General features: G+C 44.9%; 12 non-coding genes across 12 annotated transcripts; all 12 read right to left on the reverse strand.

Moving 5' to 3' along the window:
• Positions 1-387: 387 nt before the first annotated feature.
• LOC141275161 (U2 spliceosomal RNA) lies at positions 388-578 on the reverse strand. Its single transcript, XR_012323411.1, has one exon. It is a non-coding gene; the product is annotated as a U2 spliceosomal RNA (small nuclear RNA).
• Positions 579-1,693: 1,115 nt separating this feature from the next.
• On the reverse strand, positions 1,694-1,884 carry LOC141275162 (U2 spliceosomal RNA). The gene has a single exon (XR_012323412.1). It is a non-coding gene; the product is annotated as a U2 spliceosomal RNA (small nuclear RNA).
• A 1,115-nt stretch (positions 1,885-2,999) lies between these two features.
• Positions 3,000-3,190, reverse strand: LOC141275163 (U2 spliceosomal RNA). Its single transcript, XR_012323413.1, has one exon. It is a non-coding gene; the product is annotated as a U2 spliceosomal RNA (small nuclear RNA).
• Positions 3,191-4,299: 1,109 nt separating this feature from the next.
• On the reverse strand, positions 4,300-4,490 carry LOC141275164 (U2 spliceosomal RNA). Its single transcript, XR_012323414.1, has one exon. It is a non-coding gene; the product is annotated as a U2 spliceosomal RNA (small nuclear RNA).
• Positions 4,491-5,599: 1,109 nt separating this feature from the next.
• LOC141275165 (U2 spliceosomal RNA) lies at positions 5,600-5,790 on the reverse strand. The gene has a single exon (XR_012323415.1). It is a non-coding gene; the product is annotated as a U2 spliceosomal RNA (small nuclear RNA).
• Positions 5,791-6,905: 1,115 nt separating this feature from the next.
• On the reverse strand, positions 6,906-7,096 carry LOC141275167 (U2 spliceosomal RNA). Its single transcript, XR_012323417.1, has one exon. It is a non-coding gene; the product is annotated as a U2 spliceosomal RNA (small nuclear RNA).
• Positions 7,097-8,211: 1,115 nt separating this feature from the next.
• LOC141275168 (U2 spliceosomal RNA) lies at positions 8,212-8,402 on the reverse strand. The gene has a single exon (XR_012323418.1). It is a non-coding gene; the product is annotated as a U2 spliceosomal RNA (small nuclear RNA).
• A 1,115-nt stretch (positions 8,403-9,517) lies between these two features.
• Positions 9,518-9,708, reverse strand: LOC141150230 (U2 spliceosomal RNA). The gene has a single exon (XR_012246488.1). It is a non-coding gene; the product is annotated as a U2 spliceosomal RNA (small nuclear RNA).
• A 1,109-nt stretch (positions 9,709-10,817) lies between these two features.
• Positions 10,818-11,008, reverse strand: LOC141149775 (U2 spliceosomal RNA). Its single transcript, XR_012246060.1, has one exon. It is a non-coding gene; the product is annotated as a U2 spliceosomal RNA (small nuclear RNA).
• Positions 11,009-12,123: 1,115 nt separating this feature from the next.
• On the reverse strand, positions 12,124-12,314 carry LOC141150343 (U2 spliceosomal RNA). The gene has a single exon (XR_012246579.1). It is a non-coding gene; the product is annotated as a U2 spliceosomal RNA (small nuclear RNA).
• A 1,115-nt stretch (positions 12,315-13,429) lies between these two features.
• On the reverse strand, positions 13,430-13,620 carry LOC141149504 (U2 spliceosomal RNA). The gene has a single exon (XR_012245797.1). It is a non-coding gene; the product is annotated as a U2 spliceosomal RNA (small nuclear RNA).
• A 1,118-nt stretch (positions 13,621-14,738) lies between these two features.
• On the reverse strand, positions 14,739-14,929 carry LOC141275169 (U2 spliceosomal RNA). Its single transcript, XR_012323419.1, has one exon. It is a non-coding gene; the product is annotated as a U2 spliceosomal RNA (small nuclear RNA).
• Positions 14,930-15,470: the final 541 nt, after the last annotated feature.

Here is a 15,470-nt window from a genome sequence, read left to right on the forward strand (position 1 = left end):
TGATAACAAGGGCATTTGCTAAATAGATGGTGTGTGTGCAACAATATACTGAAAGGTCAATTATATTGTGCAGCTTATCTCACCACCTGTAGTTATTTAGGTGAAAGCTCCAAAATGCTTGCCTAATATGTCTGTTTATCCAAAAGGAAGTAAAAAGGGAGAGCTAGAAAGATAGCATTGCATCACATTACATGGCAATGCAATGCACAGTTGCTGAAGTTGAACCAAAATGAGCTTGTAATCTGGCTTCTGCAACTTTGAACATGAAAAATCCAATGAGGAGAAGAAAAGCAAAGCCAAAGAGTCCATCCCAAAATCCGACAAACAAGCAAAATGAACAAAAAACATTGAATTCAATTCTTTCTGATTTTAGAAACTGCATTAAAGAAGGGGTGCACCGGTCCTGGAGATACTGCAATACCAGGTCAATGCGTGGAGTGGACAGAGCAAGCTCTTTTTCCATCTCCCTGTTCTAAAAATCCATTTAATATATGGTCCCCAGATAGGGGACGTATCAGATATTAAACTGATAAGAACAGATACTACACTTGATCTTAGCCAAAAGGCCGAGAAGCGATAACCAGAATTGGTTTCAAACTACGGAGCCACCCAAGGATCCTGAAAAGTCCATTTGTGGAGATGAGCTCCTGGACTCCCGTTAAGAAGACATGTTGTCAACCTCTAGATCCCTTACATGCCTGCACTTTTCGGCTTGCTGCTGCTGCAATCCACGCGTTTTAGATCTGCATAACTCCACCTCTTTAAACACAGCACCTTCACCCCCTGCTGTTCCCACCCGCCTCAACACCGTTGGAAGGGAGGAGAACCAATTAAGGCGGGGGGTGGGGTGGAACGAGCAGCTGTCTACCCTTAGCAGGAGGGCTCCTGATTACATACCTCTCCTGCTGCTGCTGCTGCTGGCTGTCCAGCAGCAGACTGAAGGTGGCTGCTGCTGTGCACAGGTATATAAAGGCTCAGAGCCTATTATGACACGCGCAGCCAGCGTTCCATTGCCACATTCCATCTACTGCAGGCAGGATACCTGGCTGGCTGAATGTCGCTGAGAAGCTCACAGAGACCGCCATAAGCAACAGTTTAACAGAATGCCACAGACTAATCAACCAAACTTTTTGGGTTGGGTTCTCTTTTATAGTCTGCAGGCATTAAATGAAAGAAGTCAGTGTTCCAGCAGAAGGAGACAACGTTTCAGAAAAGGCATTGTAGCAAACCAAAAAAGAAATTTTAAGCGCAGCAGAGTAACCAGCGCACATACCTGTTAGCTCAGGTGAGTTTAAAAGGCTGCTGTTGATAACAAGGGCATTTGCTAAATAGATGGTGTGTGTGCAACAATATACTGAAAGGTCAATTATATTGTGCAGCTTATCTCACCACCTGTAGTTATTTAGGTGAAAGCTCCAAAATGCTTGCCTAATATGTCTGTTTATCCAAAAGGAAGTAAAAAGGGAGAGCTAGAAAGATAGCATTGCATCACATTACATGGCAATGCAATGCACAGTTGCTGAAGTTGAACCAAAATGAGCTTGTAATCTGGCTTCTGCAACTTTGAACATGAAAAATCCAATGAGGAGAAGAAAAGCAAAGCCAAAGAGTCCATCCCAAAATCCGACAAACAAGCAAAATGAACAAAAAACATTGAATTCAATTCTTTCTGATTTTAGAAACTGCATTAAAGAAGGGGTGCACCGGTCCTGGAGATACTGCAATACCAGGTCAATGCGTGGAGTGGACAGAGCAAGCTCTTTTTCCATCTCCCTGTTCTAAAAATCCATTTAATATATGGTCCCCAGATAGGGGACGTATCAGATATTAAACTGATAAGAACAGATACTACACTTGATCTTAGCCAAAAGGCCGAGAAGCGATAACCAGAATTGGTTTCAAACTACGGAGCCACCCAAGGATCCTGAAAAGTCCATTTGTGGAGATGAGCTCCTGGACTCCCGTTAAGAAGACATGTTGTCAACCTCTAGATCCCTTACATGCCTGCACTTTTCGGCTTGCTGCTGCTGCAATCCACGCGTTTTAGATCTGCATAACTCCACCTCTTTAAACACAGCACCTTCACCCCCTGCTGTTCCCACCCGCCTCAACACCGTTGGAAGGGAGGAGAACCAATTAAGGCGGGGGGTGGGGTGGAACGAGCAGCTGTCTACCCTTAGCAGGAGGGCTCCTGATTACATACCTCTCCTGCTGCTGCTGCTGCTGGCTGTCCAGCAGCAGACTGAAGGTGGCTGCTGCTGTGCACAGGTATATAAAGGCTCAGAGCCTATTATGACACGCGCAGCCAGCGTTCCATTGCCACATTCCATCTACTGCAGGCAGGATACCTGGCTGGCTGAATGTCGCTGAGAAGCTCACAGAGACCGCCATAAGCAACAGTTTAACAGAATGCCACAGACTAATCAACCAAACTTTTTGGGTTGGGTTCTCTTTTATAGTCTGCAGGCATTAAATGAAAGAAGTCAGTGTTCCAGCAGAAGGAGACAACGTTTCAGAAAAGGCATTGTAGCAAACCAAAAAAGAAATTTTAAGCGCAGCAGAGTAACCAGCGCACATACCTGTTAGATCAGGTGACTTTAAAAGGCTGCTGTTGATAACAAGGGCATTTGCTAAATAGATGGTGTGTGTGCAACAATATACTGAAAGGTCAATTATATTGTGCAGCTTATCTCACCACCTGTAGTTATTTAGGTGAAAGCTCCAAAATGCTTGCCTAATATGTCTGTTTATCCAAAAGGAAGTAAAAAGGGAGAGCTAGAAAGATAGCATTGCATCACATTACATGGCAATGCAATGCACAGATGCTGAAGTTGAACCAAAATGAGCTTGTAATCTGGCTTCTGCAACTTTGAACATGAAAAATCCAATGAGGAGAAGAAAAGCAAAGCCAAAGAGTCCATCCCAAAATCCGACAAACAAGCAAAATGAACAAAAAACATTGAATTCAATTCTTTCTGATTTTAGAAACTGCATTAAAGAAGGGGTGCACCGGTCCTGGAGATACTGCAATACCAGGTCAATGCGTGGAGTGGACAGAGCAAGCTCTTTTTCCATCTCCCTGTTCTAAAAATCCATTTAATATATGGTCCCCAGATAGGGGACGTATCAGATATTAAACTGATAAGAACAGATACTACACTTGATCTTAGCCAAAAGGCCGAGAAGCGATAACCAGAATTGGTTTCAAACTACGGAGCCACCCAAGGATCCTGAAAAGTCCATTTGTGGAGATGAGCTCCTGGACTCCCGTTAAGAAGACATGTTGTCAACCTCTAGATCCCTTACATGCCTGCACTTTTCGGCTTGCTGCTGCTGCAATCCACGCGTTTTAGATCTGCATAACTCCACCTCTTTAAACACAGCACCTTCACCCCCTGCTGTTCCCACCCGCCTCAACACCGTTGGAAGGGAGGAGAACCAATTAAGGCGGGGGGTGGGGTGGAACGAGCAGCTGTCTACCCTTAGCAGGAGGGCTCCTGATTACATACCTCTCCTGCTGCTGCTGGCTGTCCAGCAGCAGACTGAAGGTGGCTGCTGCTGTGCACAGGTATATAAAGGCTCAGAGCCTATTATGACACGCGCAGCCAGCGTTCCATTGCCACATTCCATCTACTGCAGGCAGGATACCTGGCTGGCTGAATGTCGCTGAGAAGCTCACAGAGACCGCCATAAGCAACAGTTTAACAGAATGCCACAGACTAATCAACCAAACTTTTTGGGTTGGGTTCTCTTTTATAGTCTGCAGGCATTAAATGAAAGAAGTCAGTGTTCCAGCAGAAGGAGACAACGTTTCAGAAAAGGCATTGTAGCAAACCAAAAAAGAAATTTTAAGCGCAGCAGAGTAACCAGCGCACATACCTGTTAGCTCAGGTGAGTTTAAAAGGCTGCTGTTGATAACAAGGGCATTTGCTAAATAGATGGTGTGTGTGCAACAATATACTGAAAGGTCAATTATATTGTGCAGCTTATCTCACCACCTGTAGTTATTTAGGTGAAAGCTCCAAAATGCTTGCCTAATATGTCTGTTTATCCAAAAGGAAGTAAAAAGGGAGAGCTAGAAAGATAGCATTGCATCACATTACATGGCAATGCAATGCACAGTTGCTGAAGTTGAACCAAAATGAGCTTGTAATCTGGCTTCTGCAACTTTGAACATGAAAAATCCAATGAGGAGAAGAAAAGCAAAGCCAAAGAGTCCATCCCAAAATCCGACAAACAAGCAAAATGAACAAAAAACATTGAATTCAATTCTTTCTGATTTTAGAAACTGCATTAAAGAAGGGGTGCACCGGTCCTGGAGATACTGCAATACCAGGTCAATGCGTGGAGTGGACAGAGCAAGCTCTTTTTCCATCTCCCTGTTCTAAAAATCCATTTAATATATGGTCCCCAGATAGGGGACGTATCAGATATTAAACTGATAAGAACAGATACTACACTTGATCTTAGCCAAAAGGCCGAGAAGCGATAACCAGAATTGGTTTCAAACTACGGAGCCACCCAAGGATCCTGAAAAGTCCATTTGTGGAGATGAGCTCCTGGACTCCCGTTAAGAAGACATGTTGTCAACCTCTAGATCCCTTACATGCCTGCACTTTTCGGCTTGCTGCTGCTGCAATCCACGCGTTTTAGATCTGCATAACTCCACCTCTTTAAACACAGCACCTTCACCCCCTGCTGTTCCCACCCGCCTCAACACCGTTGGAAGGGAGGAGAACCAATTAAGGCGGGGGGTGGGGTGGAACGAGCAGCTGTCTACCCTTAGCAGGAGGGCTCCTGATTACATACCTCTCCTGCTGCTGCTGGCTGTCCAGCAGCAGACTGAAGGTGGCTGCTGCTGTGCACAGGTATATAAAGGCTCAGAGCCTATTATGACACGCGCAGCCAGCGTTCCATTGCCACATTCCATCTACTGCAGGCAGGATACCTGGCTGGCTGAATGTCGCTGAGAAGCTCACAGAGACCGCCATAAGCAACAGTTTAACAGAATGCCACAGACTAATCAACCAAACTTTTTGGGTTGGGTTCTCTTTTATAGTCTGCAGGCATTAAATGAAAGAAGTCAGTGTTCCAGCAGAAGGAGACAATGTTTCAGAAAAGGCATTGTAGCAAACCAAAAAAGAAATTTTAAGCGCAGCAGAGTAACCAGCGCACATACCTGTTAGCTCAGGTGAGTTTAAAAGGCTGCTGTTGATAACAAGGGCATTTGCTAAATAGATGGTGTGTGTGCAACAATATACTGAAAGGTCAATTATATTGTGCAGCTTATCTCACCACCTGTAGTTATTTAGGTGAAAGCTCCAAAATGCTTGCCTAATATGTCTGTTTATCCAAAAGGAAGTAAAAAGGGAGAGCTAGAAAGATAGCATTGCATCACATTACATGGCAATGCAATGCACAGTTGCTGAAGTTGAACCAAAATGAGCTTGTAATCTGGCTTCTGCAACTTTGAACATGAAAAATCCAATGAGGAGAAGAAAAGCAAAGCCAAAGAGTCCATCCCAAAATCCGACAAACAAGCAAAATGAACAAAAAACATTGAATTCAATTCTTTCTGATTTTAGAAACTGCATTAAAGAAGGGGTGCACCGGTCCTGGAGATACTGCAATACCAGGTCAATGCGTGGAGTGGACAGAGCAAGCTCTTTTTCCATCTCCCTGTTCTAAAAATCCATTTAATATATGGTCCCCAGATAGGGGACGTATCAGATATTAAACTGATAAGAACAGATACTACACTTGATCTTAGCCAAAAGGCCGAGAAGCGATAACCAGAATTGGTTTCAAACTACGGAGCCACCCAAGGATCCTGAAAAGTCCATTTGTGGAGATGAGCTCCTGGACTCCCGTTAAGAAGACATGTTGTCAACCTCTAGATCCCTTACATGCCTGCACTTTTCGGCTTGCTGCTGCTGCAATCCACGCGTTTTAGATCTGCATAACTCCACCTCTTTAAACACAGCACCTTCACCCCCTGCTGTTCCCACCCGCCTCAACACCGTTGGAAGGGAGGAGAACCAATTAAGGCGGGGGGTGGGGTGGAACGAGCAGCTGTCTACCCTTAGCAGGAGGGCTCCTGATTACATACCTCTCCTGCTGCTGCTGCTGCTGGCTGTCCAGCAGCAGACTGAAGGTGGCTGCTGCTGTGCACAGGTATATAAAGGCTCAGAGCCTATTATGACACGCGCAGCCAGCGTTCCATTGCCACATTCCATCTACTGCAGGCAGGATACCTGGCTGGCTGAATGTCGCTGAGAAGCTCACAGAGACCGCCATAAGCAACAGTTTAACAGAATGCCACAGACTAATCAACCAAACTTTTTGGGTTGGGTTCTCTTTTATAGTCTGCAGGCATTAAATGAAAGAAGTCAGTGTTCCAGCAGAAGGAGACAACGTTTCAGAAAAGGCATTGTAGCAAACCAAAAAAGAAATTTTAAGCGCAGCAGAGTAACCAGCGCACATACCTGTTAGCTCAGGTGAGTTTAAAAGGCTGCTGTTGATAACAAGGGCATTTGCTAAATAGATGGTGTGTGTGCAACAATATACTGAAAGGTCAATTATATTGTGCAGCTTATCTCACCACCTGTAGTTATTTAGGTGAAAGCTCCAAAATGCTTGCCTAATATGTCTGTTTATCCAAAAGGAAGTAAAAAGGGAGAGCTAGAAAGATAGCATTGCATCACATTACATGGCAATGCAATGCACAGTTGCTGAAGTTGAACCAAAATGAGCTTGTAATCTGGCTTCTGCAACTTTGAACATGAAAAATCCAATGAGGAGAAGAAAAGCAAAGCCAAAGAGTCCATCCCAAAATCCGACAAACAAGCAAAATGAACAAAAAACATTGAATTCAATTCTTTCTGATTTTAGAAACTGCATTAAAGAAGGGGTGCACCGGTCCTGGAGATACTGCAATACCAGGTCAATGCGTGGAGTGGACAGAGCAAGCTCTTTTTCCATCTCCCTGTTCTAAAAATCCATTTAATATATGGTCCCCAGATAGGGGACGTATCAGATATTAAACTGATAAGAACAGATACTACACTTGATCTTAGCCAAAAGGCCGAGAAGCGATAACCAGAATTGGTTTCAAACTACGGAGCCACCCAAGGATCCTGAAAAGTCCATTTGTGGAGATGAGCTCCTGGACTCCCGTTAAGAAGACATGTTGTCAACCTCTAGATCCCTTACATGCCTGCACTTTTCGGCTTGCTGCTGCTGCAATCCACGCGTTTTAGATCTGCATAACTCCACCTCTTTAAACACAGCACCTTCACCCCCTGCTGTTCCCACCCGCCTCAACACCGTTGGAAGGGAGGAGAACCAATTAAGGCGGGGGGTGGGGTGGAACGAGCAGCTGTCTACCCTTAGCAGGAGGGCTCCTGATTACATACCTCTCCTGCTGCTGCTGCTGCTGGCTGTCCAGCAGCAGACTGAAGGTGGCTGCTGCTGTGCACAGGTATATAAAGGCTCAGAGCCTATTATGACACGCGCAGCCAGCGTTCCATTGCCACATTCCATCTACTGCAAGCAGGATACCTGGCTGGCTGAATGTCGCTGAGAAGCTCACAGAGACCGCCATAAGCAACAGTTTAACAGAATGCCACAGACTAATCAACCAAACTTTTTGGGTTGGGTTCTCTTTTATAGTCTGCAGGCATTAAATGAAAGAAGTCAGTGTTCCAGCAGAAGGAGACAACGTTTCAGAAAAGGCATTGTAGCAAACCAAAAAAGAAATTTTAAGCGCAGCAGAGTAACCAGCGCACATACCTGTTAGATCAGGTGACTTTAAAAGGCTGCTGTTGATAACAAGGGCATTTGCTAAATAGATGGTGTGTGTGCAACAATATACTGAAAGGTCAATTATATTGTGCAGCTTATCTCACCACCTGTAGTTATTTAGGTGAAAGCTCCAAAATGCTTGCCTAATATGTCTGTTTATCCAAAAGGAAGTAAAAAGGGAGAGCTAGAAAGATAGCATTGCATCACATTACATGGCAATGCAATGCACAGATGCTGAAGTTGAACCAAAATGAGCTTGTAATCTGGCTTCTGCAACTTTGAACATGAAAAATCCAATGAGGAGAAGAAAAGCAAAGCCAAAGAGTCCATCCCAAAATCCGACAAACAAGCAAAATGAACAAAAAACATTGAATTCAATTCTTTCTGATTTTAGAAACTGCATTAAAGAAGGGGTGCACCGGTCCTGGAGATACTGCAATACCAGGTCAATGCGTGGAGTGGACAGAGCAAGCTCTTTTTCCATCTCCCTGTTCTAAAAATCCATTTAATATATGGTCCCCAGATAGGGGACGTATCAGATATTAAACTGATAAGAACAGATACTACACTTGATCTTAGCCAAAAGGCCGAGAAGCGATAACCAGAATTGGTTTCAAACTACGGAGCCACCCAAGGATCCTGAAAAGTCCATTTGTGGAGATGAGCTCCTGGACTCCCGTTAAGAAGACATGTTGTCAACCTCTAGATCCCTTACATGCCTGCACTTTTCGGCTTGCTGCAGCTGCAATCCACGCGTTTTAGATCTGCATAACTCCACCTCTTTAAACACAGCACCTTCACCCCCTGCTGTTCCCACCCGCCTCAACACCGTTGGAAGGGAGGAGAACCAATTAAGGCGGGGGGTGGGGTGGAACGAGCAGCTGTCTACCCTTAGCAGGAGGGCTCCTGATTACATACCTCTCCTGCTGCTGCTGCTGCTGGCTGTCCAGCAGCAGACTGAAGGTGGCTGCTGCTGTGCACAGGTATATAAAGGCTCAGAGCCTATTATGACACGCGCAGCCAGCGTTCCATTGCCACATTCCATCTACTGCAGGCAGGATACCTGGCTGGCTGAATGTCGCTGAGAAGCTCACAGAGACCGCCATAAGCAACAGTTTAACAGAATGCCACAGACTAATCAACCAAACTTTTTGGGTTGGGTTCTCTTTTATAGTCTGCAGGCATTAAATGAAAGAAGTCAGTGTTCCAGCAGAAGGAGACAACGTTTCAGAAAAGGCATTGTAGCAAACCAAAAAAGAAATTTTAAGCGCAGCAGAGTAACCAGCGCACATACCTGTTAGCTCAGGTGAGTTTAAAAGGCTGCTGTTGATAACAAGGACATTTGCTAAATAGATGGTGTGTGTGCAACAATATACTGAAAGGTCAATTATATTGTGCAGCTTATCTCACCACCTGTAGTTATTTAGGTGAAAGCTCCAAAATGCTTGCCTAATATGTCTGTTTATCCAAAAGGAAGTAAAAAGGGAGAGCTAGAAAGATAGCATTGCATCACATTACATGGCAATGCAATGCACAGTTGCTGAAGTTGAACCAAAATGAGCTTGTAATCTGGCTTCTGCAACTTTGAACATGAAAAATCCAATGAGGAGAAGAAAAGCAAAGCCAAAGAGTCCATCCCAAAATCCGACAAACAAGCAAAATGAACAAAAAACATTGAATTCAATTCTTTCTGATTTTAGAAACTGCATTAAAGAAGGGGTGCACTGGTCCTGGAGATACTGCAATACCAGGTCAATGCGTGGAGTGGACAGAGCAAGCTCTTTTTCCATCTCCCTGTTCTAAAAATCCATTTAATATATGGTCCCCAGATAGGGGACGTATCAGATATTAAACTGATAAGAACAGATACTACACTTGATCTTAGCCAAAAGGCCGAGAAGCGATAACCAGAATTAGTTTCAAACTACGGAGCCACCCAAGGATCCTGAAAAGTCCATTTGTGGAGATGAGCTCCTGGACTCCCGTTAAGAAGACATGTTGTCAACCTCTAGATCCCTTACATGCCTGCACTTTTCGGCTTGCTGCTGCTGCAATCCACGCGTTTTAGATCTGCATAACTCCACCTCTTTAAACACAGCACCTTCACCCCCTGCTGTTCCCACCCGCCTCAACACCGTTGGAAGGGAGGAGAACCAATTAAGGCGGGGGGTGGGGTGGAACGAGCAGCTGTCTACCCTTAGCAGGAGGGCTCCTGATTACATACCTCTCCTGCTGCTGCTGGCTGTCCAGCAGCAGACTGAAGGTGGCTGCTGCTGTGCACAGGTATATAAAGGCTCAGAGCCTATTATGACACGCGCAGCCAGCGTTCCATTGCCACATTCCATCTACTGCAGGCAGGATACCTGGCTGGCTGAATGTCGCTGAGAAGCTCACAGAGACCGCCATAAGCAACAGTTTAACAGAATGCCACAGACTAATCAACCAAACTTTTTGGGTTGGGTTCTCTTTTATAGTCTGCAGGCATTAAATGAAAGAAGTCAGTGTTCCAGCAGAAGGAGACAACGTTTCAGAAAAGGCATTGTAGCAAACCAAAAAAGAAATTTTAAGCGCAGCAGAGTAACCAGCGCACATACCTGTTAGCTCAGGTGAGTTTAAAAGGCTGCTGTTGATAACAAGGGCATTTGCTAAATAGATGGTGTGTGTGCAACAATATACTGAAAGGTCAATTATATTGTGCAGCTTATCTCACCACCTGTAGTTATTTAGGTGAAAGCTCCAAAATGCTTGCCTAATATGTCTGTTTATCCAAAAGGAAGTAAAAAGGGAGAGCTAGAAAGATAGCATTGCATCACATTACATGGCAATGCAATGCACAGTTGCTGAAGTTGAACCAAAATGAGCTTGTAATCTGGCTTCTGCAACTTTGAACATGAAAAATCCAATGAGGAGAAGAAAAGCAAAGCCAAAGAGTCCATCCCAAAATCCGACAAACAAGCAAAATGAACAAAAAACATTGAATTCAATTCTTTCTGATTTTAGAAACTGCATTAAAGAAGGGGTGCACCTGTCCTGGAGATACTGCAATACCAGGTCAATGCGTGGAGTGGACAGAGCAAGCTCTTTTTCCATCTCCCTGTTCTAAAAATCCATTTAATATATGGTCCCCAGATAGGGGACGTATCAGATATTAAACTGATAAGAACAGATACTACACTTGATCTTAGCCAAAAGGCCGAGAAGCGATAACCAGAATTGGTTTCAAACTACGGAGCCACCCAAGGATCCTGAAAAGTCCATTTGTGGAGATGAGCTCCTGGACTCCCGTTAAGAAGACATGTTGTCAACCTCTAGATCCCTTACATGCCTGCACTTTTCGGCTTGCTGCTGCTGCAATCCACGCGTTTTAGATCTGCATAACTCCACCTCTTTAAACACAGCACCTTCACCCCCTGCTGTTCCCACCCGCCTCAACACCGTTGGAAGGGAGGAGAACCAATTAAGGCGGGGGGTGGGGTGGAACGAGCAGCTGTCTACCCTTAGCAGGAGGGCTCCTGATTACATACCTCTCCTGCTGCTGCTGCTGCTGGCTGTCCAGCAGCAGACTGAAGGTGGCTGCTGCTGTGCACAGGTATATAAAGGCTCAGAGCCTATTATGACACGCGCAGCCAGCGTTCCATTGCTACATTCCATCTACTGCAGGCAGGATACCTGGCTGGCTGAATGTCGCTGAGAAGCTCACAGAGACCGCCATAAGCAACAGTTTAACAGAATGCCACAGACTAATCAACCAAACTTTTTGGGTTGGGTTCTCTTTTATAGTCTGCAGGCATTAAATGAAAGAAGTCAGTGTTCCAGCAGAAGGAGACAACGTTTCAGAAAAGGCATTGTAGCAAACCAAAAAAGAAATTTTAAGCGCAGCAGAGTAACCAGCGCACATACCTGTTAGCTCAGGTGAGTTTAAAAGGCTGCTGTTGATAACAAGGGCATTTGCTAAATAGATGGTGTGTGTGCAACAATATACTGAAAGGTCAATTATATTGTGCAGCTTATCTCACCACCTGTAGTTATTTAGGTGAAAGCTCCAAAATGCTTGCCTAATATGTCTGTTTATCCAAAAGGAAGTAAAAAGGGAGAGCTAGAAAGATAGCATTGCATCACATTACATGGCAATGCAATGCACAGTTGCTGAAGTTGAACCAAAATGAGCTTGTAATCTGGCTTCTGCAACTTTGAACATGAAAAATCCAATGAGGAGAAGAAAAGCAAAGCCAAAGAGTCCATCCCAAAATCCGACAAACAAGCAAAATGAACAAAAAACATTGAATTCAATTCTTTCTGATTTTAGAAACTGCATTAAAGAAGGGGTGCACTGGTCCTGGAGATACTGCAATACCAGGTCAATGCGTGGAGTGGACAGAGCAAGCTCTTTTTCCATCTCCCTGTTCTAAAAATCCATTTAATATATGGTCCCCAGATAGGGGACGTATCAGATATTAAACTGATAAGAACAGATACTACACTTGATCTTAGCCAAAAGGCCGAGAAGCGATAACCAGAATTGGTTTCAAACTACGGAGCCACCCAAGGATCCTGAAAAGTCCATTTGTGGAGATGAGCTCCTGGACTCCCGTTAAGAAGACATGTTGTCAACCTCTAGATCCCTTACATGCCTGCACTTTTCGGCTTGCTGCTGCTGCAATCCACGCGTTTTAGATCTGCATAACTCCACCTCTTTAAACACAGCACCTTCACCCCCTGCTGTTCCCACCCGCCTCAACACCGTTGGAAGGGAGGAGAACCAATTAAGGCGGGGGGTGGGGTGGAACGAGCAGCTGTCTACCCTTAGCAGGAGGGCTCCTGATTACATACCTCTCCTGCTGCTGCTGCTGCTGGCTGTCCAGCAGCAGACTGAAGGTGGCTGCTGCTGTGCACAGGTATATAAAGGCTCAGAGCCTATTATGACACGCGCAGCCAGCGTTCCATTGCCACATTCCATCTACTGCAGGCAGGATACCTGGCTGGCTGAATGTCGCTGAGAAGCTCACAGAGACCGCCATAAGCAACAGTTTAACAGAATGCCACAGACTAATCAACCAAACTTTTTGGGTTGGGTTCTCTTTTATAGTCTGCAGGCATTAAATGAAAGAAGTCAGTGTTCCAGCAGAAGGAGACAACGTTTCAGAAAAGGCATTGTAGCAAACCAAAAAAGAAATTTTAAGCGCAGCAGAGTAACCAGCGCACATACCTGTTAGCTCAGGTGTGTTTAAAAGGCTGCTGTTGATAACAAGGGCATTTGCTAAATAGATGGTGTGTGTGCAACAATATACTGAAAGGTCAATTATATTGTGCAGCTTATCTCACCACCTGTAGTTATTTAGGTGAAAGCTCCAAAATGCTTGCCTAATATGTCTGTTTATCCAAAAGGAAGTAAAAAGGGAGAGCTAGAAAGATAGCATTGCATCACATTACATGGCAATGCAATGCACAGTTGCTGAAGTTGAACCAAAATGAGCTTGTAATCTGGCTTCTGCAACTTTGAACATGAAAAATCCAATGAGGAGAAGAAAAGCAAAGCCAAAGAGTCCATCCCAAAATCCGACAAACAAGCAAAATGAACAAAAAACATTGAATTCAATTCTTTCTGATTTTAGAAACTGCATTAAAGAAGGGGTGCACCGGTCCTGGAGATACTGCAATACCAGGTCAATGCGTGGAGTGGACAGAGCAAGCTCTTTTTCCATCTCCCTGTTCTAAAAATCCATTTAATATATAGTCCCCAGATAGGGAACGTATCAGATATTAAACTGATAAGAACAGATACTACACTTGATCTTAGCCAAAAGGCCGAGAAGCGATAACCAGAATTGGTTTCAAACTACGGAGCCACCCAAGGATCCTGAAAAGTCCATTTGTGGAGATGAGCTCCTGGACTCCCGTTAAGAAGACATGTTGTCAACCTCTAGATCCCTTACATGCCTGCACTTTTCCTCTTGCTGCTGCTGCAATCCACGCGTTTTAGATCTGCATAAATCCACCTCTTTAAACACAGCACCTTCACCCCCTGCTGTTCCCACCCGCCTCAACACCGTTGGAAGGGAGGAGAACCAATTAAGGCGGGGGGTGGGGTGGAACGAGCAGCTGTCTACCCTTAGCAGGAGGGCTCCTGATTACATACCTCTCCTGCTGCTGCTGCTGCTGCTGGCTGTCCAGCAGCAGACTGAAGGTGGCTGCTGCTGTGCACAGGTATATAAAGGCTCAGAGCCTATTATGACACGCGCAGCCAGCGTTCCATTGCCACATTCCATCTACTGCAGGCAGGATACCTGGCTGGCTGAATGTCGCTGAGAAGCTCACAGAGACCGCCATAAGCAACAGTTTAACAGAATGCCACAGACTAATCAACCAAACTTTTTGGGTTGGGTTCTCTTTTATAGTCTGCAGGCATTAAATGAAAGAAGTCAGTGTTCCAGCAGAAGGAGACAACGTTTCAGAAAAGGCATTGTAGCAAACCAAAAAAGAAATTTTAAGCGCAGCAGAGTAACCAGCGCACATACCTGTTAGCTCAGGTGAGTTTAAAAGGCTGCTGTTGATAACAAGGGCATTTGCTAAATAGATGGTGTGTGTGCAACAATATACTGAAAGGTCAATTATATTGTGCAGCTTATCTCACCACCTGTAGTTATTTAGGTGAAAGCTCCAAAATGCTTGCCTAATATGTCTGTTTATCCAAAAGGAAGTAAAAAGGGAGAGCTAGAAAGATAGCATTGCATCACATTACATGGCAATGCAATGCACAGTTGCTGAAGTTGAACCAAAATGAGCTTGTAATCTGGCTTCTGCAACTTTGAACATGAAAAATCCAATGAGGAGAAGAAAAGCAAAGCCAAAGAGTCCATCCCAAAATCCGACAAACAAGCAAAATGAACAAAAAACATTGAATTCAATTCTTTCTGATTTTAGAAACTGCATTAAAGAAGGGGTGCACCGGTCCTGGAGATACTGCAATACCAGGTCAATGCGTGGAGTGGACAGAGCAAGCTCTTTTTCCATCTCCCTGTTCTAAAAATCCATTTAATATATGGTCCCCAGATAGGGGACGTATCAGATATTAAACTGATAAGAACAGATACTACACTTGATCTTAGCCAAAAGGCCGAGAAGCGATAACCAGAATTGGTTTCAAACTACGGAGCCACCCAAGGATCCTGAAAAGTCCATTTGTGGAGATGAGCTCCTGGACTCCCGTTAAGAAGACATGTTGTCAACCTCTAGATCCCTTACATGCCTGCACTTTTCGGCTTGCTGCTGCTGCAATCCACGCGTTTTAGATCTGCATAACTCCACCTCTTTAAACACAGCACCTTCACCCCCTGCTGTTCCCACCCGCCTCAACACCGTTGGAAGGGAGGAGAACCAATTAAGGCGGGGGGGTGGGGTGGAACGAGCAGCTGTCTACCCTTAGCAGGAGGGCTCCTGATTACATACCTCTCCTGCTGCTGCTGCTGCTGCTGGCTGTCCAGCAGCAGACTGAAGGTGGCTGCTGCTGTGCACAGGTATATAAAGGCTCAGAGCCTATTATGACACGCGCAGCCAGCGTTCCATTGCCACATTCCATCTACTGGAGGCAGGATACCTGGCTGGCTGAATGTCGCTGAGAAGCTCACAGAGACCGCCATAAGCAACAGTTTAACAGAATGCCACAGACT

The sequence above is a fragment of the Phyllobates terribilis genome, unplaced genomic scaffold (genome assembly GCF_046119375.1).
Source record: "Phyllobates terribilis strain yellow unplaced genomic scaffold, ASM4611937v1 Scaffold_5__5_contigs__length_657084704, whole genome shotgun sequence".
Taxonomy (NCBI): domain Eukaryota; kingdom Metazoa; phylum Chordata; class Amphibia; order Anura; family Dendrobatidae; genus Phyllobates; species Phyllobates terribilis.